Source organism: Danio rerio, chromosome 11 (assembly GCF_049306965.1).
Source record: "Danio rerio strain Tuebingen ecotype United States chromosome 11, GRCz12tu, whole genome shotgun sequence".
Taxonomy (NCBI): Eukaryota; Metazoa; Chordata; class Actinopteri; order Cypriniformes; family Danionidae; genus Danio; species Danio rerio.
The window spans coordinates 25,782,423-25,809,853 of NC_133186.1; the positions used below are offsets into that span (position 1 = coordinate 25,782,423).

A 27,431-nucleotide genomic window follows, 5' to 3' on the forward strand; every position below is an offset into this window, starting at 1 on the left:
AAAATGTTGTGGGACTGCTATACAGGAGTATATTTGGGATTATAGATAGCGAATCACTTCCGTGTGGAGTGCAGCCATACTGCCGTTGTAGATGGTGTAATGTGGGAAACTTTCGTACTCCATTGGTTTTGAGTGTGGTCCTGGAAAATCTCAGTTTCAAGGGGTATCTAGCCCTTCCCTTTAGTCCTACGCCTTCAAGCTGAAGAGAATTGGGACAACCCTACCCCTTCATGTGAACATGTGAATAAGGGGTAGAGGTAAGGGGAAGGGTTAAGAGGTAGAATTAGGATTGTGCCTAAATATGTTGCATCAAAATATATTTATTATACTTATGCATATTTTATACTTATGTAAACGTGTTTAATCGAGCAGCTTAATTTTTCCTACTGAGAAGCGTGTTTGTAAATACTAAATAACAAAAAACATATAAATGTAAAATGATCCTTTAGAAGCATCCCGAGAAACGCTGAAAACCTATAAATGTATTTCCCAGATCACCAGAAATCCAAGACTAATCTAAAAGAGACTCGGCTGTAGGATTAGTGTGAACGTCTACAGTATTTGCACACCATCAAAAGCTTAAGTGTATTTCTCCTTTCCTCCATTTTTGAGTCATTATTGTAGCTTCAAGCTGTCAGAGCACGTTTTATGGATGTCGCATGATGGACGACAACAGAAACATGGTACCAGCATGCAGAAATAATCCACATGTTATTTATATGACTTTGGAGGATATAGGCTGAATTTTTAGCCTACATCCACATTTTTCTTAAAGCCCCATGATGCTTTGCTTGAATTTATAGGAGAAACTTACATTAAACTGAATCAATCAGTAAAGTTATTTATATAACTGGGTACGATTAGGTGGCATTACTTTTTTCACATTTCATACATCAAATTTTACAAGGCAACTGTGCTAGATTTAACAAGTTAGCTCATTTAAACAACATCTTAGGTCTGGTCATGGACCTTCTGTCTCTGCACCTGGGTTTTCCTTGCGAGCTTATTAGAAAAACAACATGTGTTTTGCCTGTTAACTTTTGCCAATTTAGAGCATTTATTAATGACATGGATCTGTCATAATTCCAACCCAAGCCCATTATCGATACCTACCCCTGTATACATTTTTGTACAGCGCAAAATACATTCTAGGAGGTAAATTTTTTTATTTATTTTTTTGCAGTTTTTGTTTTTGCGAATCAACCAGAGGCCGCTGTGTATGCTTTTTCAGATCTAAAATTTCTCTCGCAAATGCCATTAAAGCCTGCTGTTCTCATGTAAATCCACCAGGGGCTGCTGTGGATTGACTGACTGACCAACTAATTACCCCCACCCACCCCTGATAGTGTTTTTAAAAGCACCGATTGACCCGCCCACTGCCTTCCCTAAATCAAACCGACAGTGTTTTCAAAAGAAAAGCCCTCACGGCCACCTGATTTTTTACCACATTTTCAGATCTTACCATGTTCTCACCCTGTTATGTACTAGTTTTTTTATGCTTTGCTTTTTGTTATAATTTTACATGCATTCTGGAACCATTCCTCACCAGACTAGAGCTCAGTCGTCACGGTCAACTCTTCTCTGCAGCTCAAGTCCGCCGATGGTCATGCCAAGCTGCTGGACAAACTGGTAACAGCGGAAAAACTGTCTAAAAGGAAGTAAGCGGTTAGCTGGTAGCGACAAAATGCAGCGATACATAGCTCTGGCTACATCATTTGCGTTCTTCAGACATGTATACTGGGCTACATTTTCACAATTTTACATTTTTACATTTTACATTTTCACAAAGCTATTCCTCTGGAACTTTTAGCATGTCTCTTTCACTCCACAAATTATACTTTAATTTGCATTGGGACAAGAAGATGGGTCGGTATAAGATTGTTGCATAACAGGTTAAAATATCACGGTTTCAGAGTATCACAGGATTGTGATTACTATTCTACTTTTTAAATGTTTGGATAAAAAGCAACAACTTTTCCCCCATTAGATGTAGGTGCATAATTGATTTGTTTTTTAAATATTTGCTGAAGCATGCACTACCCAGTAGCTTTTGATGTGGATGGTCTTTTACTCTTGGAGATACAGTTGTCCTAAAAAAATAAATAAAAAAATAAATAAAAAAGTCTTGAAACCAGTTATTATCTCATGCCTATATGGACACCATATCAAGACAATATAAACACCTCTGTGTGTGATATCTTAAGATTTGAAATGCTAATGTGTTTATAGTTTTGTTTTGTGTTTGTAATTTTTTTAAAAAAATATTACGTTAAGCTGACCTAAAATAACCCCCATTTTATTATAATATTGTGTCTTTCTTTAGCAATATCTGCTCAAAATATCCAAAATCTTTCTTTATCTCTTTATTAAAAGGTTTTGATTACTACTATATGGAATACAAAGAAAGAACAACCTTGATGAACAAATCGCCAAAACATTTTGGCTTTGGCCACAGTCGTGCTTGTGAAACTAACGTCCTATTAAAATACCAAGTGTAAATGCATTTTCACAATGGATACAAATAAACCACAAAGTCAGTCGTACTGTACCTCTTTCAATTATGTAAATATATTATTTGTAGTGCAATATTATCATACAAAATGATTTGTTTTAGTTCTTTGGAAATGGAAGTTTCCTGTAATTTGCAATCCATTATTTGGAAAAAAAACATGTCAGAAAAAAAGCGAGGAATGAATTTAGAGGTACAATTTATGTCAGTAAAATCATTGACCTGAATAATGACCTCATGCGCACAATCACATGGCCTGAAGGCAGCAGAACGAGCTGAAACAGACATGAAGTTCAGTCTGATTCACCAAAACATCAGTTGATGGATTCATCTGAACTGCAGGCTTTTAGCATAAACGGCAGAATTAAGAAAGCAGGTAAATGACATGCGCATATATTATGTTGAATGTTGACCCTGTGGCGTTTGGATCTGCTTCAGTCGGTGTGGTTCAGGACAGTGATGGTCTTCTGTGAAGCTGCTCGTCTCTGGGCTTTAGGCTCTTGAAACCTCTGGATCCTCCAAGGCGAAGCTTGACTAATTAGCAGTATTTTTTTTCTAGGGATTCTTAATTCTCTCTTTGTTTGAATATGATTAGCAAAAATGTTTGTGTGAAGTGTGTTTCAAGTGTGATTATGAGTTTCTTAGCAGCATGTCTATCATGTTTTAGCATTAGTTGCTTTTAGGAGACTTTTGTTGAAGAATTTGTACTCATTAGTAAAGTGCACATAGTGCTGCACAATACTGTACATCGTTTCAGCATCGGTCATTCGCAATAGTCACATTGCAATTTAGAATTTACCATGTGTTTTTTGAGGCCTGTGACTGTGTGAGGGTTTTTAAAGCAGTCAGGCATAAGAAATTGGACCATTTGTAACTTCCGCAAATTAACAACAATTAATAACATTGAATTGTTTGGAAAACTAAGAATATGCAGTATTATTGTCCATTTGATTATTCACTTACTGTATAGCTGAATACAGTTCGATCTTTAGAAAACATTAAAACACTGTTTATTTAATTTGTATCCTTTTCTTTATTGATTTTCTCTGTGCGTGTAGTTTATTATATTTTGTGCACTTCTATATAGAAATTGTATGCATATTGCAATATATATGGAAGAATAAAAAAATATCGCAATGTTAGATTTTTCCAATATCGTGCAGCCTAATTTGCACTTATGATTTGAATAAAATCATATTTAGGGTTTGTATGTATTAGCAACGTTTTTTAATAAATTATTGTGATTATACATTTATGTTAATGACAACCAAAATCATCTGGTAAATTCATTAGTAGTCAGTTTTGACTTCAGTTTTGTAAATTCATTATGAATACATAAAAATTTTAGAAGAAATATATAAATATAAAAATTTAAAGTCTGAATTTAATTTACAGTTTTTTTTTTCATTTGATTTTGTCACACTCCATTAAAAAAAAAAAAACTTTTAAAAAGGGGTTAATGTCCCAAAGACACTTCATGTATGACTTTTTTTTAGGTATTTCATTTTTATACTGCATTGTATTTGGTTTTTATGTTTATTGAAAGGTCAAAATTGTCCTTTTTAATAGTGTGTAACAAAGCAAAATCTTAAAGTGAAACAAATACCTCCCTCTATGGAACTATTGTTCAGATTGATACAGTAATTCCACCACAAATGGCGGTTACTCGTTGATATTAAAACATCTTATCTATCCTTTGTCTTTGTAAGACAAGCCATATTCTCCATTTCCATCTCAATCGCTGGTTGACTTTCTCTATTCTGAGAGCTTTTAATGGCAGCGTGTGTCCAGAATAATCACCAAAGACTGAAAAGCCCACCTCTTAAATGAGCTCTGGGGGTGTTTCTTGTAGATGTCATTGTGTGCTGCATAGATTTCTAAGCTTTAATTAATGGATTTGTCAGCAGCTCATCTCTGGACCCCCCCCCCCTCTCTTCTGTCCCGCACTCATTCACACAACCAGATTCAATCAAACACGCACACACATATACAAATGTACGTGTGTTATCCAGTTTCTCTAGAGAGTATATTCACACTCTTCAGTCTCCTCCAGTTGCTCCTTATGTGTATTGTGAATGAAGGAGGGGTGGGACGGGCACTTGTGTGCCAGGAGACAGGATGGCACTGCTATCAGCATAAAGAAATGCAAAATACATTTAATCAGCACTGTAACCCCAGGCAGAGGCAGGAAATAAATCCCAGCAGCTGTTTTTCTTGTAGTTTCACTCATGTATATTTATATAGAATTATTGATGGTAGTTTATAAAATTTCTATTGTTTTATTTTTAATTTGATTTATATTTGATATTGGATTTTACATTAATATATAGTGTTAGATTTAAGTGAGAAGCTAATTTATTAATATTTATTTGTTATTCTCTACTGGAAAAAAGTAATACAATTATCTGGCTAAACTCAAATTTCTGGAAAATAATGAATATTTTCAACACAATACTGCATAGTAAGTAGTAAATGTTTTTATATTTAATCATATGTTTAAATAGATTTACGGATGGATTCATATTAATCATTTGTGATTGAAGTAATTAGTGCTGAACGATTTTGGCTAAAATGAGAATAACAAATTTTTTTTGCTTAAAGTAAATTTTTTCTCATGATTCTGTAGATGTAAAGTAATGGTTATTATGAGAAGGCTATGATTATTGTACCAAACATATGGTAAAGCAGCAATAATAATACTAATCCTAATTCTTTTGTTGGTTAAAATGCTACATTTTGTATAGACTTGAAATGGTGGACTGGAAAAGACTTTACATTTTTCCCGGTTGTTAATGCACAGTACAACATCAGAATACAACTACTCATAATTCTGATGTTGAATTATTATATTTGAGATATATGCTTGCAATCTGTCATTGAAAACATTATTAGACCTTTTTATTTTTTTACTAGTAAAATGAGACATTTGTCATTATCAGATTCCCTCCTGCATTATATTCAACATTATATTGGCTAGAGTAGTTATAAAGACACTGTTAAACACTTATTTTCATGCACAAAACTTTGTGTACGCTATGAAAAAAAACCCATCAAATTATTGTCATAATCATAACTAAAAAGTGAAATGATTATTCAAATGATGTGTGAGCTTTTGGTTTCACTTTCATGTAATGGCTGCCTTCATTTTGAGAATAAAAAAGCATACAAATATTTTTTCCTAAGCGGCTCCCAAATTATCACTCTGTACAGCAAACTAAACAGTATTTGCAACTTTATTGCCTGCTATTCTGTTATTCACAGCCTATGCAGGTTCCGTTCACTAAAGTACATCATTCGGGGGCACTCGTTTATCCGCTCAGAAGTATACAAATAGTGTGTTAGCTCAAGTGTTATTTCGTGGTCGCAAACACATCATTACATTAAGACAGAAATTACATTTTGGGTGAGTTATACCATACAAATACAGTATGTGACACTTTCAACATTTGGAGGATTTCCACATTGTTGATCAATGTATGTAAAACAGCGTGAAGACTTGTGCGACCTCTTTTATGCATCTCCCGAACTTGAAAATATAATTGGCTGAATCGTAGAGATGCTGGATTAAGATCATAGGGGGCGGAATAGAGATCGTAATCTTTTTTGATTTATTATGCAGCCCTAGAAGTAAGTTAATTATAATAAAATATATATTTTTATAATAAGTATGCTTACTGCAAAGCAATAGACAGTATGTTATAAAATATAAACAGTCAAAATGATTAGCGCTCCTGTAAATATTTGTCTTTTGACAAATGATGTTCGACAGAGCAAGGACGTTTTCAAAGTATTACTGATAACATTTTTTCTTCTGGAAAAAAGTATTATTTGTTTTATTTTGGCTAGAGTAAAAGCAGTTTTTAATATTTAAAAAAAAAACATTTTTAAGGTAAATATTGTTAGCCCCTGTAACGAATAGTTTCTTTTTAAATTGGCTACAGAACAAACCATTGTTATACAATGACTTGCCTTATTACTCTAACTTGCCTAGTGAACCTAATTAACCTATTTAAGCCTTTAAATTGGACATAAAGCTGGTCAGTCGCTTGAAAAATATCTAGTAAAATTCTATGTACTGTCATCATGGCAAAGATAAAAGAAATCTGTTATTGGAAATGAGTTATTAAACTATTATGTTTAGAGATGTGTTAAAGAAATCTAATCTCTGTTTAACAAAAATAATAAAAGAATAAAAAATAACAGGAGGACTAATAATGCAGGAGGACAACTGTATATTATAGCATAATATATACATATAATATCTTAATTTTAGTTGAAATTGAAGGCAAAACAATTGCATTATTTGAAAAAAATCATAATCTGATATAATAAATACATTCAGTCCATCAACTGGGCAAAACAAGCTGCTATTTATTTTCTTCTGTGGTCTGTAAGGCACTGGAGCTGTACTGGAATCAGCATGTATTAAATATTCATGATGGCCTGTATGTGACCTCTCAAATCTATATGTATCAAACACACAGAAGACAGTTTCTAAGGCTGTTTTAGAAGCCAATGTTTCATTTGTATCCACTATATTTGCCCCTAAAAAAAGAAGTCATTCAGAAATATGTTGTTCATTTTTTTTAGCTGAATACTTTTGGTCCTGTTCAGTGCATTTTTACCAGCTGCTGTGCCTCTAATGAACACTTATTGCTTAGTATCCCGGCAACAGCACACAGGTGCATTTTATACATTTTTAGTTTTACTTCCCATTTTTTATGCCTTCATAAGTCTGCCATTATAAAGTCTGATTTAACAATGTGGTGCCTGACAGACCTAATAATGTAAAATGGGCTGGATGTTTTTTTTTACTTTCCATTTTGACTTGAAAAGCACATAACGCACACACACACACTGCAAGGGTAATGGGCGTAGCACACACACCTCCTCTGGGACAAGCTTTATTCTGAAGCACACATATATACTCACAAACACCCCTCACCCGATGCTGTTGCTATGGAGTCCTAGCGACCAGGTTGTCTACTATTGGCCACGGCAGGGACTCGGGTTTGATGAAGAAGCTATTGGGTTGCATTTGTGTTCAGATGGAGGCAGGAAGAAAGTGAGATGAAAAGAAAGATGGATAGAACATTGAAATAAGCAATATAAAACAAACTAAAATGCTAAATCATTAGTACTTTTGTAAAATTATTATTAATATTTTCAAGTGCTGCTGGAGAGATGTTTTTTAAACACATTTTTAATAACTAATTTCCAATGACTAATTTCTTATGTATGTGCCATGAAGACAATACATACTATTTTATGTATTAAAGGGCAATTTAAGGACTAAACTAGGTTAAACTAGACAAGATTGTTTAAGTAAGTCATTGGTGAACAGTGGATCTAATAATATTCACCATAAAATCATTTAAACTTCCTTTTCAAACTTCTTTTATTTCAGCCAAACCAAATGAAATAAATCGTTGACAATGAAGAAAAAATATACTGTGGAAATACTGTGAAATTTCCCTTGCTCTGCTAAATGTCATGGGTGTCAGGATTCAGGTTCCATGTGCTTTTGTTTAATTAGTTGATTGCTTTGTTCTGTTTTCCAGCTATTTGTTAGTATTTATCAGTTTGTATTTTATTCTTTGTCTGGTCCTGTACTGTAAACCTCCTGGGGCCAGTTTTTCGTACCTCGCTGTGAAGATCTACGATGATTTGTCAGATCCTGGATCTTTTATTCTTGATAACTGATTTCTGGTTAATTTGGTTCTTCAAACAAGTTGGCAAATCAGATTAAAATGTCTGGATGAACTGATCTGACATCGCTGCATGTGTCGTGTAGGACAGATCTATTATGATCAGCAATGCAGCGATTGGCTGACGGCACTGCAGCGTAATGACATCATCTGATTAATATTTAATTATCCATGTGAGCAAAATTATATAAAATTTTAGTAATACCCAATAACTCCCCACATTTGTTGTAGGCTGCAGGCTTTACACTTTCACCTGTCAATAGTATTTAGAAATTAGTTCAGTTTTAAATTTAAGCACAGATTTTCTTAATTATAGTATTATATAATAGTATTTAACTTTCTTAATTGGCGTAAAGAATTTAATTAAATTTTGCATCAAGCATTTTGATATCGGTAAAGGTGTCTGCAACTTCTGCAAATCATTAAACCAACAGCATATTAACTGTCAAAACATGTGCATGACTGCATACATTATATTATAGTTATGTAGCTATTTATATTTATATTTTATTCAGCTGTTTGTTTGTTTGTTTATATATATATATATATATATATATATATATATATATATATATATAAACAAGCAAACAAACAAACAAACAGCTGAATAATGTGCATGTCTACTATCATACACAAAGCTGGGTCTGTAACTTAAAATAGTGCTCAATTGTATCTAAAAAGTGCATATTAATAAATGTTCTCTTTGCTCCCCTTGGGGAGAACCACCCCGTTTTTGTACTTATATTTCAGAGTGCAGATTGCATAAGTTTTATTTATATATTTTATTTAACTTTTATTTATATAAGCAAAAATATTATTAATTATTTTTATATGATTAATTATTATAAATAATACATGTATATATAATCTTTTTTAAAACTATTTAACTATTTTCCCAAGTTTATATAACCTGTAAGTTACTACAGTAAGAAAATATCCGAATTTAGTAAATGCTTGAGTATAAATGACCCAATCTAATCCTGTTTATATGAAATAAGCCTGCAGGTTTGAGGTACCAGAACTGTGGCTATGGCAACAACTCTCGGATGAGTTTTGAAGAACAAAATAATCCTGGATCATGTCAAATCATTAATTAGTAGATGTTTTGATAATGGTTTTGTGTAGAGTACACCCGTGACAGGGGGAAAAAGAAGAATAAAGGCCTAATAATTTTTCCTTGAACAGTATATAAATATGTAGGTAAATTATATTGTTTTTATGTTATATTGTTTTTACAGCTATCTTTTTAATTTATCCTGTGGCAATAATGGCCTTCTTCTTCAGCGTTTTACTATAAAATTTGCTAAAGCTTTGTATGTAATTCTCTGATACATCTTCTTAAAATGAAATGAGTTGGCAAAACAAAACATTGACTTTAATCAATAGCATCAGAACAAACACCAGCACTAGAAAAAAAAGAGAAATAAATGAAGTAACTTAAGACATGATTGTGTGAAATGGTTCCTGGGTCATTGGTGTTTTTGAGTGTGTCGTAGCAATGATTCTTTTTATTAATTAAAGTCCTGGAGAGAACAAGAGAAGCCCATTCAAAGTGATGTCCACAGATTAATAAAACACAGCTCAAATACACTTCAGTGCAAATGGATCAAAAAAGGAACTTCAGCTTGACTGTAGTTATGTTTTTTTCAACAAATATAGCATCTTTATGGAAAAACTGGAACATCATGCAGCATTTAAACATGTAAGGACATATAAACTGAACATTTTCTTAAGCAAATATAACCAACAAAGTTGGCATTTTCCATTAAAGATGTGTGCAGCACGATTTGTTTCTCTTGTGTTTTCTCAGGCACAAACACATCTCGTCTTATTGAGTTACAGGACATCCGCATGGCAAACCAGATTTTTATAATCCACTAAGGTAGAACAATTGAGATCAAATATAAAATCAATACAAAAACACCACGGAGAAGCTTTTCTATTGGACTGTTTACTTGAATGTGTGACCTTTGTGCAATTGGATGAATGCTGAATTAAACAGTGCAGGAGGAAATGAGGGGAAACAGAATGTGCTGGCGGAGATTAGACAGAATCCAATTTCACTGAAGACTGAAGCTGTGCTGAATAAGTGTAGGAGGGTGGTCTTCTTTAAGGGTATATGAGAGGAAGGGGGTCTTAAATATTTCAGCTGTGGCACAGTGGGTTTTGGTCATGAAGCTAGCTGATAAAGCACTGCTAGGTTAGTACATGATGAACATGGAATGAGAATTGAATCCTAGATAGCTTAGATTACTGTATAGAGGTATACAAAACAGCATGCTTCCTGGGTTATAAAGATATCATCCAAAATTTAAAGTTTTCTCTTCATTTATTGACTTTTTTTGAGTATTAAATTAAGGTATTTTTAGCTAGTGATTGTTATAATGCAAGTCAATAGATGCTTCCAATTTAAGAGTAAAAAAAATAGGAACAAGCTAAGGAAAATTCACACTTGTGGTAATATGTTGAGCATTTATAAAGTCTAGGTTTGTGCAAGACTGGACATTACTTTAAATATTGTTTCTTTGTGTGTACATATATCGGAGATCCACACTTGTGTATATTGAGGGTTAGGCTAAGGGTGAAAATGTTAGTAAGTTAACAGCAAATTGTCAATTTTGGGGTGCACTGTCCTGATTTGGCTTGTTTTAAGACCGTGTGAAAAGTATTGCACTATGATTTACAGTGCATCCGGAAAGTATTCACAGCACTTCACTTTTTTCACATTTTCACAGGCCTTTGTGCTCAATGGAACTTTAAGAGCAGCAGAAATTTTTCTGTAACGTTCCCCAGCCTTGTGCCTCGAGACCATTCCTTTGTCATCATGCTTGGTTTGTGCTTTGACATGCACTGTCAAGCCTAGGACCTTATAAAGACACGTATGCCTTATCAAATCATATCCATTCACCTGAATTTAACACAGGTAAACTCCAGTTAAGCTGCTGAAACATCTCAAGAATGATCAGTGGAAACAGAATGGACCTCAGCTTAATTTACAGCTTCACAGCAAAGGCTGTGAATACTTTTGTACATGTAATTTTTCAGATATTTTATTTTTTAATAAATTTGTAACAATTTAAAACATTGTCATTGTAATTTTTTTCACATTGTCATTATGGGTATCGTGTGAAGAGTTTAGAGGAAATAAATGAGTTTAATCCATTTTGGAATATGGCTGTAACATAAAAATGTGGAAAAAAATGTGAAGCGCTACGAATACTTTCCGGATGCACTGTATTTCTGGTATGATGGTTAGATTTAGGATCAGTCTGAATGACTGTTCTGGGTTGTATAAAAAGGTTTGTGTGTTTTATTGTAAAATATTCTTTAAGACATAATGTTTGTATAAATCTTAAAGAGCCCATATTATGGGTTTTTGAAAATTCCCCTCTATGTAGTGTGTAACACAGCTCTAAGTGAAGTGAAGTATCCAGCTAAGGCTTAAATCTGTAAGAATACAGTGTTTAAAACTGTTGATTCATCTATAAAAGAGTCGACTCATAGTGCTTCAAATGAGTCGCCTTGATACCAATTCATTAGGTGTTTCGCCATGACGTACGAACGAAACCAAGTTATTCACGTGCACGCGCAAACCCGGGAGATTTCAAACCTGAGGCCCCGCCCTCTGACGCAGAAACCCAGACACACACACACCCACAAACACACGCACACCCACAAACACACGCACACAAACATGCCGGTCGATTGAAGTCACACTGCAGATGGATATATTGAGTCTCTACCCAAAGATGAAACATCAGCATTATAACCAAGCAGTTGGAAACTTCTGGAAGCTACATGCTACAAAGAATACTTCATCTGAGTTTGTTAAAGGAAGGATCAGTAAAGAGTAACTGATGGACGTCAGGATGGGTTTCTTCCATTTCTCAAGTGTAAGTACGTGCGGTTAAAGTTGTTGCCTCGTTTACTCTAGCTTGCAAATGTATTTAGTTGTGATTTGTTACTTGTAACCGCGTGTACTGTATCAGGTTAACTGGATATATTATCTTATCGCGTGCAAAGTCACGTAAAAAACGCGACGCGTGCTGTTTGTTTATGGAGCTCCGTGCTAGAGTTCTGCTCCCGCGATTTATTCGGAAATGTATTCCCGCGCCGCAGAAATCTGGCGCGGGGGGAGAGAGAGAGAGAGAGAGAGAGAGCGAGAGAGAGCGAACGAACGAACGAGCTTTGTGTACTTTGTGCTGTGTGTGTGTTTTTATACAGACAGCTTGGCTGTCTGGACTGTATACTGGGTGATATTTGGTTGTGTTCTCCGCTCTAGCGGGACCGGGCGCGGCGGGCAGAAAACGGAGCGGGTTCTCAGGCTAAAACCTGGCGGGTGCGGGCTGAAGCGGGAGCGTTGTCATCCGGAGGTGTGTGTGTGTGTTTTTGTGTGTGTGTGGTATGGCGAGTACACGACTGTCTCCTTCGTTCGGTTATCCGTGGCACTATCCACTCGCCATAGTGTGGCAGCTAAAATCCACGCCTACACTATCGAGCGTGTATGAACTGTGATTACTTTTTAAATTGCTGATTAGCTATTGGCCATTTCCCTCTCTGACTGAAGGCAGTCGACCAATCGCGACAGACTGTCATCGGTCCAATCAGCGCAGATTAGCTCCGCGCTAAGGAGGGGTTTGGGAACAAATGAATCACTGGACGATTCATACAGGAGTCGCTGGGATAATTAGGTAAAAATAAATGCAGATTATAAGACCATGAAAGTGTTTTTTGACCTTGCATGCATATTAGACTGTTGTTGGAGACCCTTACAACCAAGATATGACCCTATTTCATGTATAATATGGGCTCTTTAAAGTTATTCTTTTTTACTTAGCCCTATGCACATGATGATGTATGGTAACTCTACAAATACAGTAAATAGTTTCAAATCTATGTTAAATATTCAACATTTAATTAAACTTTTCATTTAAATTGCTTATATCAACTTAAAGGCAAAGTTTATCCCTAAACGAACATTTACTCACCATTTACTCACACTCGAGTGTTTTTTTTTTTTGTGACTTTTATGACTTTCTTTTTTCTGTTAAACACAAAATGAGGTATTTTGAAAAAGGTTGGTAAAAAGCTGTCTTTGTCTTTAAAAAAAATACTATGGAAGTCAATGGTTGTTTTTCCAGCATACCTCAGTAAATCTGCCTTTGTGATCAACAGAAGAAAGAAACTCAAACAGGTTTGGAACTTTTTTAATTTTGGGTGAGCTATCCCATTAAGCACAGCTGTTTTTTTATTAGAAATAGAAATCATTTGTTCTTAACTTTTTGTTAATATTAATATTATAATTTTAATATAACTATAATCTAAACTATTTAAATGCATTCTTGAAAAATGATACTTGACCCAAACATTAAAGATTTTTAGCTTAAATTCTTTTTAGCATGAAAAAAAGAACTGTTTTCTTTTCTAAAGCTAAAATCTAGATCTAAAGCACAAAATTTAGATTTGCTTGCTTTAAACTAATCAACCAGTCTCTGTAATCATCCGTCCTTAAAGTACTTCAAGTAAAGTAAGTGAAGTCTTTGAATTTCATGCGATGAAGTGCTCAATGTCAGGTCATTTCAAATCTATGCTTTCAACAAAAGTGTTATAAATTTGTTTATTTGTCACTACAGACTCATCAAAGCATCATGACCCAGATCTTCTCCTTGCCGCAAGGATCTGTCTCTCTCGTACCACCTTTAGAAGAGTAGGTCAGCATCTGGCAGCTTCCGGTAAAACATTCAGGCAGCTCTTCTGCTCAGGAGAATAGTGGTTGCATAAACTAAATCTGCTTTGAATCTATGCCAGATGCCTTTTATGTCATTGCATATAACGTAATCTGTTTGAATCCACACCAGAAAATATTTATATACCTCAAACCAATGGTGTAGTGTACAGCATAGGCAGGTATACAGTTTTAAAGTTGCTGATACCCACTTCTAAATGATTTCTGATGCACATTTTTCAGAAATTCAGTTCTACGGCCTCTGTCAAACAGAATGTGTATTTGGCGTTGAGAAGCACCTTTTAAAAAATATTTTCTGTTTGCAGTGAGTCTATTGGCAATTTGTTCATTTGTTTTTTTTTACCCACTTATTTTAATCACCTTTTTTGCCTCACGTTTTTGTCGAAGCAATCACAAATAGAGATATGAATGCGCTATATGCAAGCTAGTGTTTTTCAGCCAATGATGAACTTACGGTGAAAGCTTTATGTGACTAGTTTTAATCTCATAGGGTTCCTTGTACAGCATCGGTGCTGTAATGTAATTCAAATATAATCAGTTGAATAGACGTACAGTAGACATTCATTTCACTGTTAAAGCATAAAAAGAGACGAAAGACCTATTAAACGTAGGTGCTGTAATTAACCGCTGACTCGTGCAGAAATTCCTTTGACAAATACTGGGGCAAAATTAATTTCTATATTTTCAATGCGCAAAAAAATGTAATTTAATGGAGTGCTTCTTGTTTGGTCTGATACCCACTTTATATCAAATCTTAGCCAGACAGTGAAGATCCCAGTTTTTTTTTAAAAATCGGATCTTATACGTGGCAATTTTGTATGGGACAACAATTAACCGGAAGCCATAGGGCTGGCTACTTGAAATTAAAAGTCTGTGTGCATATACCCCATTAACTTTAAGCACAAAAAATGTATTTTCCAATGGAATGAATGGAGAGGAGGGCTTTCGCTTGTGGCAATCCGTCAGGCTGAATTGATAGCGAAATCTACACTCTTCTCTGACTAATATTAATTTTTGGCTTTTTTACCCAAAATTTTAAATTCGGCAACACTTTAAAATAATTTTACATTAACATACATAGTAACCATTACAATATTCCTGAGTAATAAGATATATAAATGTTGATTTGAATAGTTTATTAATCATTTACTTACAAATTCTGAATGTTCTTAAAAACACCAGCTGCTCTTTTTATACAGATGGTTTGTAAAGAATGCAGTTCATTAACTTGTGAAAAATTAATCAGTAACAATACAAAAAAATACAATTATTAAACACATTATAAATGTGCTTACTAGTCAAGAACACAGCTTGTGTAGCTTTATTTATAAACTGCTTCCTAATGGCTAGGGCCATACAGAATCTGCAGACATTTTATACCATTTTTAGGAGTATCATAACATTAACTTGTATTTAATGTTTACAATGCAAATCCAATTAGATTAGTTTATTTGGTAAACAAGGCAAGTCTTTATAATATATCCTAAAAGACAGAAAATTTTACTTTACCAACTGTATTGTAAATATATCAAATAAACATTTCAATAATACTATTATTATATCACAATGATATTAGTGATATTACTTTAAAAACTAAACAAATATAAATGTACACAAGTAAATACATAGACTCAATGATGGGCTAAAAATCTGTGGAAATCTGCGGATTTCTGCACGTGCAGATTCAGTATGGGCCTACAAATGTCTAGTTAATGTATAGTTAATGCTTAACAAATGATTATTTAAATATTTTCTAATGCTTAATAAATGATTCATTGTGTGTAGTTACGTATTATAATGTTACTGAAAATTGGCGGCTCATTCTGCTGTGGTGACCCCAGATTAATAAAGGGACTAAGCCAAAAAGTGAATGAATGAATGAATGTTACTGAAAATTATGTTATTAATCACTCAACATCATGATATTCTATCCTTTGTTCATTTTGAAACCCAAATTAAGATATTTTAAATTAAATCTAAGAGCTCTCTCATTCTCCATACATAGCAATGATCCTGAGATGTTCAAAGTGCAGAAAAGAAGCCAAAAAGTTTGGCAAAACATTCCATATGACTTTAAGTGTTCAACTGTAATCACACAAAGCTCCAAGAACACGTTTGTGCTCAAAAATAACTGTAAAAATGACATTGCTTGCCAGTGTTTTCTTTTCCACATCATTTCAGGGTGCGTGTTTACTACTAGATCCTGTAGTAAATGCACCCAGAGCTGAGGTGGAAGACATTGGCAAACATATGGTTTCTCTGTATGCTTAATATGATTAGAGTTGAACCACTGAAGTCATATGGAATGTTTTGCCAAAGTGTTTGGCTGCTTTTCTGGACTTCTCGAGAACATTGATGTCTGTGGAGGGCCAGAGAGCTCTCAGATTTTTATCTAAAATATCTTAATTTGTGTTTCAAAGATGAATGAAGATCTCAGGGGACTGTAACGACGTGAGGGTGAGTAATTAATAACAGAATTTAAATTCTTGGGTGAACTAAATCTTCAAATATGCAAGTCTAGTTTTGCACATCATGTTATAGCACATTACATTCTTCTCTTGCTTTAAAAATATATGTATAAAAATGTATTGAGTTAAATATTGGTATGATTTAACAGTAAACCTACTTCACCATGCACCAGTGCCTTAAAGGTGTCATTTTCCATTTTTCTGGTCTAAATTATTCTTAGATTAACGTCAGGTGAAAACTGACAGCAGTAAGTGGGAGGAAGAGGTGGAGGAGGAAGAGTTTCGGCTCTAATCAGGAAGAGGCGGGATTGATTTATCGTTCCCTTTAGGGCAATAGATGCGCCTCTTCATCCCTCCCCGTCTTCTTCCCGCTCTCCATCAAACTGCTCTTCATTCTGCTTTTCCGTGGTCCCCCTTTTCTTAGTGTTCTCCCTCTCATCTCCCTGCCGCCCCCCATCCGTGCCTCTGTTCTCTCCATCCTCTCTCCTGGTAGAACTAGGTCATTCTGCAACACTGAACCATCGCTCCTGCCAACCATGAGAGCCGCACACTCATCTGCCTCCTCTGTCTTACCTTAACTGTTGTCTTTTATCTGCATCTACCTCATTTGACTGTTTTTTTTTATCCTTATTAGGTTTGGCTTGAGTGTGTGCATGTCCTTAAGTCAACTTTGAAGAACGGATTTTTAGTATGTTGACATTGCATATTTTCTTGTAAAACCACTGCCCATCCATCTGACCCATTATTGCTTTGATATTTCTGTCTGTTGGTTGGTCTCTAGGTGGTTCCTAGAGTTTTCTTTCTATTTAAGTTTGTTGCTTGGATGTGGGATAATTATACATTTATTGGTTTGGATGGTTGCTAGGTGGTTTCCAGGGTGTTCTTGTATTTAAGTTTGTTGTTATACCGTTGCTAGGATGTTCTTGGGGTTGTTATACATTTGAGGGTTTAGATGGTTGCTTCAGTATGTGGTTGCTTGGATGTTATGAGCTTGTCTTTCAGATTCAAGGATCTTCCTGTTTTTGAGGTTGTTTTGCAGTTGCTAGGAGGATTTTGGTGTTGCTGTGATACATCTAGTGCAGTGGTCCTCAACCACCGGGTCTCACACCACTACCAGCCCGTGAATTAACTGGTACCTGGCAATACAAGAAATTATTAATTATTTCCATTTTATTTATTATCTAAACAATCTTTTATTTTGAAAAATGACTGCATTCTCTTGGTTACATCTCAGTCACTTGAGCGCCCAATTTTTAACCCAAAAGCAGCAAAATGAGTAAGAAACAGACGTCTTTGGAAAGTTTCTTTGCCAAGAAGAAAAAGCCCATCGAAGAACCCATGAACTGTCAAGGAATAGATCCACAACCCATTTGTCATCAAATCTGATGAATCCAGCATGTCTTTGCAAGAATAGGATTAACTGCTGGAGATTGCAAATGACGGCGGCCATTCAGGGGCCGTTCGCATGTTGCTTTTTTTCTAGAGTTTGCGCAAGTTTGTTATTTCCGTTGGAGGTGCGCAGCTTGCACGTCTTCCGCCTTCCAGACGCACACAGTTGAATGAATGCTAGGAGTGTACCGCGAGTCATGTCTGACTGATCAGCTTCAGCTTGTATGGAATATACACATTTCGGTATACTAATTATCTTAGTCAAACACAGAACATCCAAACACTGCAGTGCTTTGTAATTTCTCCATAAATAAAACTTGTTAAACGATTAACGGTAGCCTAGCAACCTAAAAACCACCACAAATCCCCCCCAGCCCCTGGTCCGCAGGAAAATTGTCAAGCGTTGACCGGTCTGTGGTGATAAAAAGGTTGGGGACCACTAATCCAGAGTTCTGGCAGATGCTAGAGTTTGATGCGATCCAAGAAATTATGCCAAGAAATTATGCCAAGGTTTCCATAATCCTGGACCTGGCCATATCCTGAGCTGATGCTGGGATGTCATGAAGAAGTGGAGTGCATGAGACTGATTCCTGATAGACAACAGTGACAAACGAGTCCCTGCGTGGATCCTGTGGGCCAGCCTGACCTACTCACACCTGCAGTTCTCCACGATGAATGTCCAGCTTCTCCAGCCTCCGCTGCCAAGACTGCAGCTCCACACTGGAAGTTTGGCCAGAAGAATAATGGGCTTACCCAACTGAGCCTGGTTTCTCTCTAGGTTTTTTTTTTCCTTCACTTCGTCAGTTGGTAGAGTCCTTTTTTTTCCTTGTTGCTGTCGCCACTGGCTTGCTCAAATTAGGACTTGTGGAGCTGTGCATTTCATGGATTTGCTCTTCAGTATTTGGACTTTCGGCAGTGAAACTTAAACCACACTGAACTAAACTAAACTGAACTTCATCTCTGAAATCTGGACTTTACTAGAACTATGTTAAGCTGCTTTGACACAATCTACATTGTAAAAGCGCTATGTAAATAAACATGATTTGAATTTAATTGAATTCTTGGTGGTTGTTAGGGTCTACTTATCATTTCTGAGCTTGATGCTTTTCAGTTACTAGGACTTTTGTTGGTGTTCTGTGGGTTTTTTGGATGTTGCTTGGTATATTTATGGGGAGCTTATTGCTGTGCAGTTGCTAGGATGTTGTTGGGGTTGTTTACAGCTGGTGTTCTCGATAGTTGCCGGAATTAGTGATGGGACTTTTTGACTGTTTCCGAGCTTTTTACTGGGCAGTTGTTAATATGGTTTTGTGGTTATTTCTTTTGATGTTTTAGGGGTTGCATGGGTGTTGCTCAGCAGTTGCTAGAATGTTCTCAAGGTTGTTCAACAGTTGGATTTCAGCGGGGTTGGAAGGGTATTTAATATTGTTTTAGTTTACTACTAAACTCCTAGGATGTTCTTGAAATTGTTGTAGAGTGAGTGTCCTGGAGGTTATTGCTAAGATGTTGTTATTGTTTTCAATGCATATGTTAGGGTGCATTTAGACTAGGCTATCCGAACTGTGCCCTGGCGCATTTCCTGGTTTGTCTGACAAGTGTACAGTAAGTGCTCAGAATCAGCCTCAGGCCCAATTCAGTTGGCCGGCCCTGGCCCATTTGGATGAGGTGTGCCAGAGTGCGGTGCAGTTGGGCTTTGGCAAGGTTGTGCTTGTAGAGCCTGAAACTGAAGATGTGACGTCACTTATATAGGTAGGTTTCATATGAATTTATTAATCATTCTTACTGTTCAATGAATGCAAACTGTCGTAGCTTATTAAAGAAGAAAACCCCTCGCTGCACATCAGCTGCACCTTCAGACAACCTCCTAATACCTGCAGCACGATAACATTTATGATAATTTATGAGGGAGACAACCGCACTTTGGCAAGGTTTAAAGGGCCATGACACCCCCCACTTTCGGTTAAAGTCTACTTCAGAATTTTTTTCAAAAGATGTATGATTAATGGGCGTGGAGCTCTGCAAGCATTGGGCAGAAGTGGGCGTAACCAGCAGGGGAGAACATGAGCGAACGAAGCTAGCTCACAAAATGAGACAAACCGTGAGGAGACGCATGAGTTTATAGTTTACAAAGTTAAAATGCAAAGAAATGAACAGTGATTTAATGCCCTGCTACATTTGTTATTCGTAATTTCATAAACACATAACCACAATTTATATCATTATAAAGATAAATGTGTTCATGTAAACCCTATAAATGAGGACTTCTCCCTCAATCCCCGTATCCAGCAGACTCAGTGCAGCAGGTCTCCTGACCTGTCTATTTTAACCATTAGCCCTGCTGGTAATCTGGAGGATTTAGGCAAACACAGCAGCACAGTGATGTGTCTGAATGTGAACGAACTCCTGATAAAAGACAGCGTCCGCCATTCTCTAATTCTCGTGCTGCTCTCCCGACAAAAATGCTAGCAGCACACACACAGCTTTGCTGTATGATCGGCCCTGACAAGATCGCGGGGGAAAACATGCAACAAACCGCGTGGATCATGGAAACAAAAACATATGAGCCTTCATGAATGGCTAAATACTGTGTGCCCGTGCCGTGGGTCCGTGACGTGTCTCACAGCTCGGGCTTGACTATGGCAGGTCTGGCAGGTCTCATGAATAATTAAGCAGCCGGCTCTTCTCATAGGATAATAAAACTTCACTATGAATAATAATGAGAAACCGATGCGTCATCATTGCACTTGCAGTTCTGCGCTACGTCGCCGATTTTGATCCCGCCCCAAAAATCATTTTAAACCCGTAAGCAGAAATTAGCTGTCAAAAGCTCAAAATTATCCAGTTTTCCCCACAATTAAAGCTGACAGGTGCTAACATTGTCTTAACTGATGCTCAACACACACAAATCTGTTAATTTAAAAAAAAAAGTTCTCCAGGGTGTACTGAACCTTTAAGGCAACTGTACCTAGTGAGAGTAACCCCTTTAGCATGTATGCATTTAGTGTTCTGGGGTTGTTTTGGTATTCTGACTATTTCTGAGCTTGTTTCTTCTCAGTTGCTAGGATGTTCTTTGGGTTGTTAAATTGGTGTTGTTCTGAAGGTTTCTAAGTGGTTGTTAGGGTAATCACATTTTTTGAGCGTGTTACTATTTATTTAATGAGTGTTCTGGGGATGTCTAGTATAGTGTTCTTGAGGGTAGCCCTGAGGTTCATAAGATGGTTGCTGGGGTTTTCTCATTGTTTTTGCTAGGTGGTTGCTAGGATGTTTTGCTGAGAGTTTTGTTTGAAGGGTGTCCTCAATTATCCTCAGGCCAACCTGGCCATCTGTGTGGGCTGCTATTTCTATGGCCTTGTGACCTGTAAAGGCTAATAAGATCCGGTAATGGATGGTGTCAGAGGTCGGACAGGAAGAGTATTCTGTAAGGAGCAGATGTTACTGGACAATTTTCGGAGGACAAACAGACAATAGATGTAAAACTAAAGAAGCATGTAAACATTGTGCTTGAAGGGGAGGCAAGAAAAACCTTTTGCGCCCTCCTGGGAAGAGCTCTAGTGAAGTGTGAGCAAGAGGCTGTGTGTGTGTTTGCGTGACTGGACTGGTTGTCTGGTTGTCAACAAGAAAAAAAGGTTCATACCACCTTCCTCCATGCTTTTGTAGGTTGCCTTTGGTTTGAAGTCTGTTCTTCATGTCAGAACTTTCAATTTTCGTCACACAAAAGAACTCAATGGTTATCATCATCATTTTACATCTGACTGCTCTTATAGGCCACATTAGGTTTTGTAAGCCAACACAATGTGACTGTTAACTTAAGGGATAGTCCACCCAAAAATAAAAATTTATCCACCCTTTATTTACCCTCAAGTAGTTCCAAACCTTTCTGAGATTGAAGAAGAATGTTGCAGACTGCTAGAAAAAAATACTAATTAAATTAAAGAATACAATACTAATGTAATGACATAAATGGCTACCAGTTTTTAACATTCTTTAAAATAGTTATTGTTTATGCTCAACAGAAGAGAAAAAATACTTTGAAAGTGATGAACAAATGAAGTATAAAGTATACTGGAATGGAATATAAAGTATACTGTATTTGGTAAGGTACAGTGGATTAACATTTTATTATACACTCACCAGTCACTTTATTAGGTACACCTGTCCAACTGCTCGTTGACGCAAATTTCTAATCAGCCAATCACATTGCAGAAACTCAATGCATTGAAGAAAGGTGATTTAAGTGACTTTGAATGTGGCATGGTTGTTGGTGCCAGACAGTCTGGTCTGAGCATTTCAGAAAGGGCTGATCTACTGGATTTTTCATGCAAAACCATCTCTAGGGTTTACAGAAAATGCTCAGAAAAAGAGAAAATATCCAGTGAGCGGCAGTTCTGTGGGCGCAAATGCCTTGTTGATGTCAGAGGTCTGGGGAGAATGGCCAGACTGGTTCAAGCTGATAGAAAGGCAACAGTAACTCAAGTAACCACTCGTTACAACTGAAGCATGCAGGTGAGCATCTCTGAACACAAAACATGTCAAACCTTGAGGCGGATAGGCTTCAGCAACAGAAGACCACACCATGTGCTACTCCTGTAAGCTAAGAACAGGAAACCGAGGCTACAATTTACACAGGCTCACCAAAATTAGACAATAGAAGGTTGGAGAAACGTTGCCTGGTCTGATGAGTCACGATTTCTGTTGTGACATTCAGATAGGTAGAGTCAGATTTTAGCATCAACAACTTGAAAGCATGGATCCATTCTGCCTTGTATTAACAATTCATGCCGGTGGTGGTGGTGGTGTAATGGTGTGGGGGATATTTTTTTTGCATACTTTGGGCCCGTTAGTACCAATTGAGTTTTTGCAGTTCTGAAGGCAAAAGGGAGTCCAACCTTGTACTAGAAGGGTGTACCTAATAAAGTGTATTTGAGTGTATTTATAACACAACTAGATGCCTTTGATTGTTTTATTTAGTGCTTTGAGGGATTCTAGGAGGTTGCTAGGGTTTTTCTTAGTGATTATGTTGCATGATTATTTGGAATTTTATTTTTGTGATTAGATGTTTAGTTTAAACTACATTTTTTCCCCTTTTTTTCCATTTCTTTTTTTACTGTGAGTGATAACACATTGATTATTCCAAGATAGACGATGTTTCTGGAGAGGTTGAATATGACATCTACTATGTGTGTTTGTGTAGACCTATTGAGAAATAGGATATACTACATGAAGTAGCAGTACAGGCTATAAATGGCTTAAAACCTTTAATCAGCCTGAATCTGAGATTATTGACCCTTTTTTATTGTTTATCAGGGAAAAAAGTACTAAGTACACCAATCCTCAGCTTTTATTGAGATGCATCATTCATACTCAAAGCACAAATGGGGTTACGAATAGCATTTGGAGTTAGGTCAAGTGGTGTGAAGCAAAAAAATATATATTGTCGACATTTCAGAACTGTGCAACTGGGAAATGTAATGGACACAGACAAGCTGTCCCCAAATCGCACACATCTTGTGTGTCTCGAATGAACTGGCGCAGAGTATTTCATGTATGTTCTCCTACTCAGCATCTGTAATGTCCGTAGAGATCAGTCTGTGCCACTGGAGAGTAAGACATCAGCAAGATTCACTCTAGACATCTTTCAGCACTTCATCCATCATTCTGTATTAGTCACATCTCTCCTGCTCGCTTATTTCAGTTTCATTTTTATTTCTGCTTCATTTTCTTTCTCAATATAGTGCAGTGTTGAAGTGCCTTGTAGTGCTCTGTCTGACAGAAGTCGAGATTTCTTGCCTTTTAGGTCAAGGTTATGATTACGCCTACTCTAATACTCAATAATTTGAGTAGTGAGGGTTTGATTTGGTTAGATCAATAATATGAAATTAACAAAGGTGAACGATATTAACATAAACATTTGGAAATTGTTATATCCTTGTTTTTTTTGTGTGTCTTTACAGGTCTTAGAAGTCTCTGCCATCATCATCATTGAAATTGGCCAGATTTCCAACACTTTTGTGTAAGTTTATGCTTATTATGCTAATTGTTTTGCAGCTGTTTTAATTTAATTTAATTTAATTTAATTTAATTTAATTTAATTTAATTTAATTTAATTTAATTTAATTTAATTTAATTTAATTTAATTTAATTTAATTTAATTTAATTTAATTTAATTTAATTTAATTTTTATTATATTTTTGCTTGTTCCAATGCATTTTGTTTTAATTAATTATAAGATATACTATTTATTATACATTATTTATTTTATATTGTTCCTGCTTAACATGCTGATTGTTTTGTCTTCTTATTTTAATTTAATTTTAATTCAATTTAATTAAATTTTATTTTATTTTTGCTTATCCAATGAGTTTTGTATTAATTAATTATAATGCATAGTATTTAATTTGTTTAATATTAATTATATATATATTTATATTTTTTTTTTATGCAAGACTTATATTTATTGGTGGTTATCATTATACAAAATATTGCTGATACTAATCAGAAGCAATCATTTCAGAGAGATTTTGTAATTGCAACATTTATCTACTATTTTGGTTTATTTATTTTGTTTGTACTATTTGCATATTTATCTACAGCATAATTGATTGCAGAATGATTAGTTAGTTAGTTAGTTAGTTAGTTAGTTAAGTGGGTTTTCCTAAATGTTTTATGTTATATTATTCATCTACTGCATTTACACATTACCCCTGTTATGTCACTGTGAGAGTTCCCACATGCATATTATCACATATCAACAAACTATAGTATCTGAGGGCGTTTTTAAGTACAGAAAATCTCCCTCATCCCCTCAGGTAAAATGAGTTGCGTTTTTGACGTCTGTTGTAAATGGATTGTTAAAAATGCATATGGTGTGTGTAAGTGACAGCTGTAGGGGCTTGTAGTCGGGCCTCCTAAGACACTGTGCCAGTGCTGAAGGGGGTCCGGCGAGGGTTAGAGGGGCGTCTGGGGCACAGAGAGGCACAACTCCACTGAGGGTAATTGACTGTGATGGGCATGAGAGTATTTTTAGAGCGGGAGTGTGTGTCTGTGTGTGTGTGTGTGTGTGTGCGTGTGTGTGTGCGTGTGTTTGGATGTAAAGACTGCCTGGGGCAATACTACCATCATTACACGAAGGACATGATGAGAGAGAGAGACAGAAAAAGAAAGATGAAACCCTGAATGCATGGACCTTCAACCTACAGTGACACCAAGGACATTATTCTTCACTGTGCCATATAGGGTTTTCTCGCTCATGTTTAAGTTGCTTTAATGGTTATTGGTCAATGGTCATAAACCTTTAGACTGCACTTTAAGCTGAATAGTATCTTAAAAAATAACTATAAGATAGTAATCATGGCAAAGACAAAAGAAATTAGTTGTTAGAATTATTATTTGTTCGAAGGATTAGGTTTTAAACGTAATGAAAAAAATCTTGCGGTGCAGTGTATATTAATGACATGATGGTAATTGTACACCTTAAAAGTCCTTCATGTTGTTCCAATACAAATCAATAAAAATGAACTCTACAAGTTTAAGTGGGTTGAACATAAAACAATTAAGTTGCCCCCAAAAAACTGAACTTAAATCATGTGTTGATTCAGCTCATTTTAAATAAGTAGCTTGAACTAACAGTAACATTAATTTTTGAGCATAAAATATAGCAAGAATCATATACCAACTTATCTTGATTGAACTGATATTATATGTATTTGGATTCAGAACAGCAAGTTGTCTAAAACTGTGATTAATAATTGATTTGCTGTTTACGGTTAGCTTACGTACAGTACAAAAACTACCACATGTACGCAGGGTGCGAATTATAGGGGGCTTTGGTGGAGATTGACCCCCCTAATTAACGCTTGATCCCTCCTGAAGGACATCAGAACAAGATGTATGAGGGGGTCAGCCCTTTAATACTGAGAAATAGTTTCCCCTGATCTGTATCTTAAATAATAGTACTAATAGATAAAATAATAGAATGTAGGGGTTCATGCATAATCGCACCAATCAGTCTTTGCAAGAATCATTCAGCAATCTGAAACCAACAGATCTAGAGCAGCGATGGAAGTGGAATGAGACATTTTTCTTGTAAAACAGGTGTTTGTAGTTACATATAGCCTAAAAGTAAAGTAAAATTAGATGCATAGCATGAATAGTGTGAAATAATCAGAGGTTACTGTATGTCAGGATACATTAAATATCTCTTAAATACCTTAAACACCTAAATACATCTGATTAATAAATTTGATGTCATTTAAATAAAAAGATAAATTTGATTAACTGAAAACCTACCAAAAAGTCGACCCGCATGATCGGCAATGTATAACTGGCAATCTTCATGTACGTATATTTTCAATTTGATTAGATTTTTTTATTATATTTTGCAGACAATGAAAATCTTGGATGAAGTGCAACTATATTACCAGATGTGTGTCTTTTGTCACTGAGTGTGGTTTCACTGTTGCCTTCCTGCATTAATGAGCTGTGATAACTGTCAGCATTTCTGAGTCAAGAGTCCAGCACTCGCCTGCTCTGATGGAGCTCAAGTGGGTTTCAGGGCTATTATGTTTTTAATCGCTGTTTCAGTTCTACACTGAAGCCCATCTCACCTCAGAAAGCCATTTGGGTAAAAGCATGTTTTTTTCTATAGTATTTTTCTTTTCTTTTTCTGTGGTTGTTGAGGAAAGGATATTAACTTGAAAGCATGCTAACATGAAACATGGATGCATCTAGACATCCGTGGAAAAAAATGTTTAATTATATAACATTAATGAATCCAGAAAGCAGTTGATGAGCTGGTGTTAACATAATTCAATGTGAGGTCTAAATTGAAAATAATTTAACTAAGGGCTGGATTTAACAGGGTCTAGATGTGATTTGAGGAAGCTTTTTCTGAAGTGTAAATGCAGGGTCCAAAATGAACCGATAATGGCAGGAACATTTAGACTCATAAATATTCCATAGACTTCATTTTGACTCATTTCTTTTCTTAATTATTTAGTGGCCTTTGTCTTGGATACTTAAAAGAAATACCACAGATTTTTAGTGTTTTTGCAGGGATGTCATTTTTGTCCAACAGTTGAGGGTGCAAAAAAACAACATTTTCAAGAGCTGTTTTTGAAGGGGACATAAATAGTACATCTAAAGTCGTTCGAATGTTAGTTTAACAGGGAGATACCATGCCATTATCCTCATCCTTTTTTCTCTGGTTCAGTGAAAATTGAACAAAATGTTTTCCTCAAGCTTTTATGTTCGTGCCACGACAAAAATCATGTCCATTGTAGACATTACTATTTTTCAAAAAGGTAATAATATTAATGCTAGCATGACAAACTTGTCGTAAATACATTGGCATCTTCTGTATTTAAAAAAATCACTTCATCTGATGTTTTTTTATCTGATGTTTAAGTGAATAAAATAGCCTTGATAGCAGTTCTTTCTTCAGTTCCACAACTAATGACTTGTGTGTAGTTTTGCATACTGTATACTATGCATTACGTACTGCGTATTGTGTACTTACACAATTATTTAAAGTAATCAAATTTTTAGGGTGGAATTCAATTTTTAAAATATTTATATTTAGTTTTAATTTAATTTTAAATGGTTTCTTATTTGGATTA

At 35.7% G+C, this 27,431-nt stretch overlaps 1 protein-coding gene across 50 annotated transcripts in view; it reads left to right on the forward strand.

The window, feature by feature from the left end:
* The window catches only part of nfasca (neurofascin homolog (chicken) a), a 171,735-nt gene that overhangs the window by 58,552 nt on the left and 85,752 nt on the right, over nucleotides 1–27,431 (forward strand). For 45 of the 50 annotated variants that reach the window (XM_068224077.2, XM_073915393.1, XM_068224084.2 and 42 more), the window contains exon 2: nucleotides 23,769–23,827. The exons of the other annotated variants lie outside the window; for them this stretch is intronic. The gene's annotated coding sequence lies outside the window, so the exon portion shown is untranslated. The remainder of the gene's footprint in view (nucleotides 1–23,768; nucleotides 23,828–27,431) is intronic. 50 annotated transcript variants of the gene reach the window in all.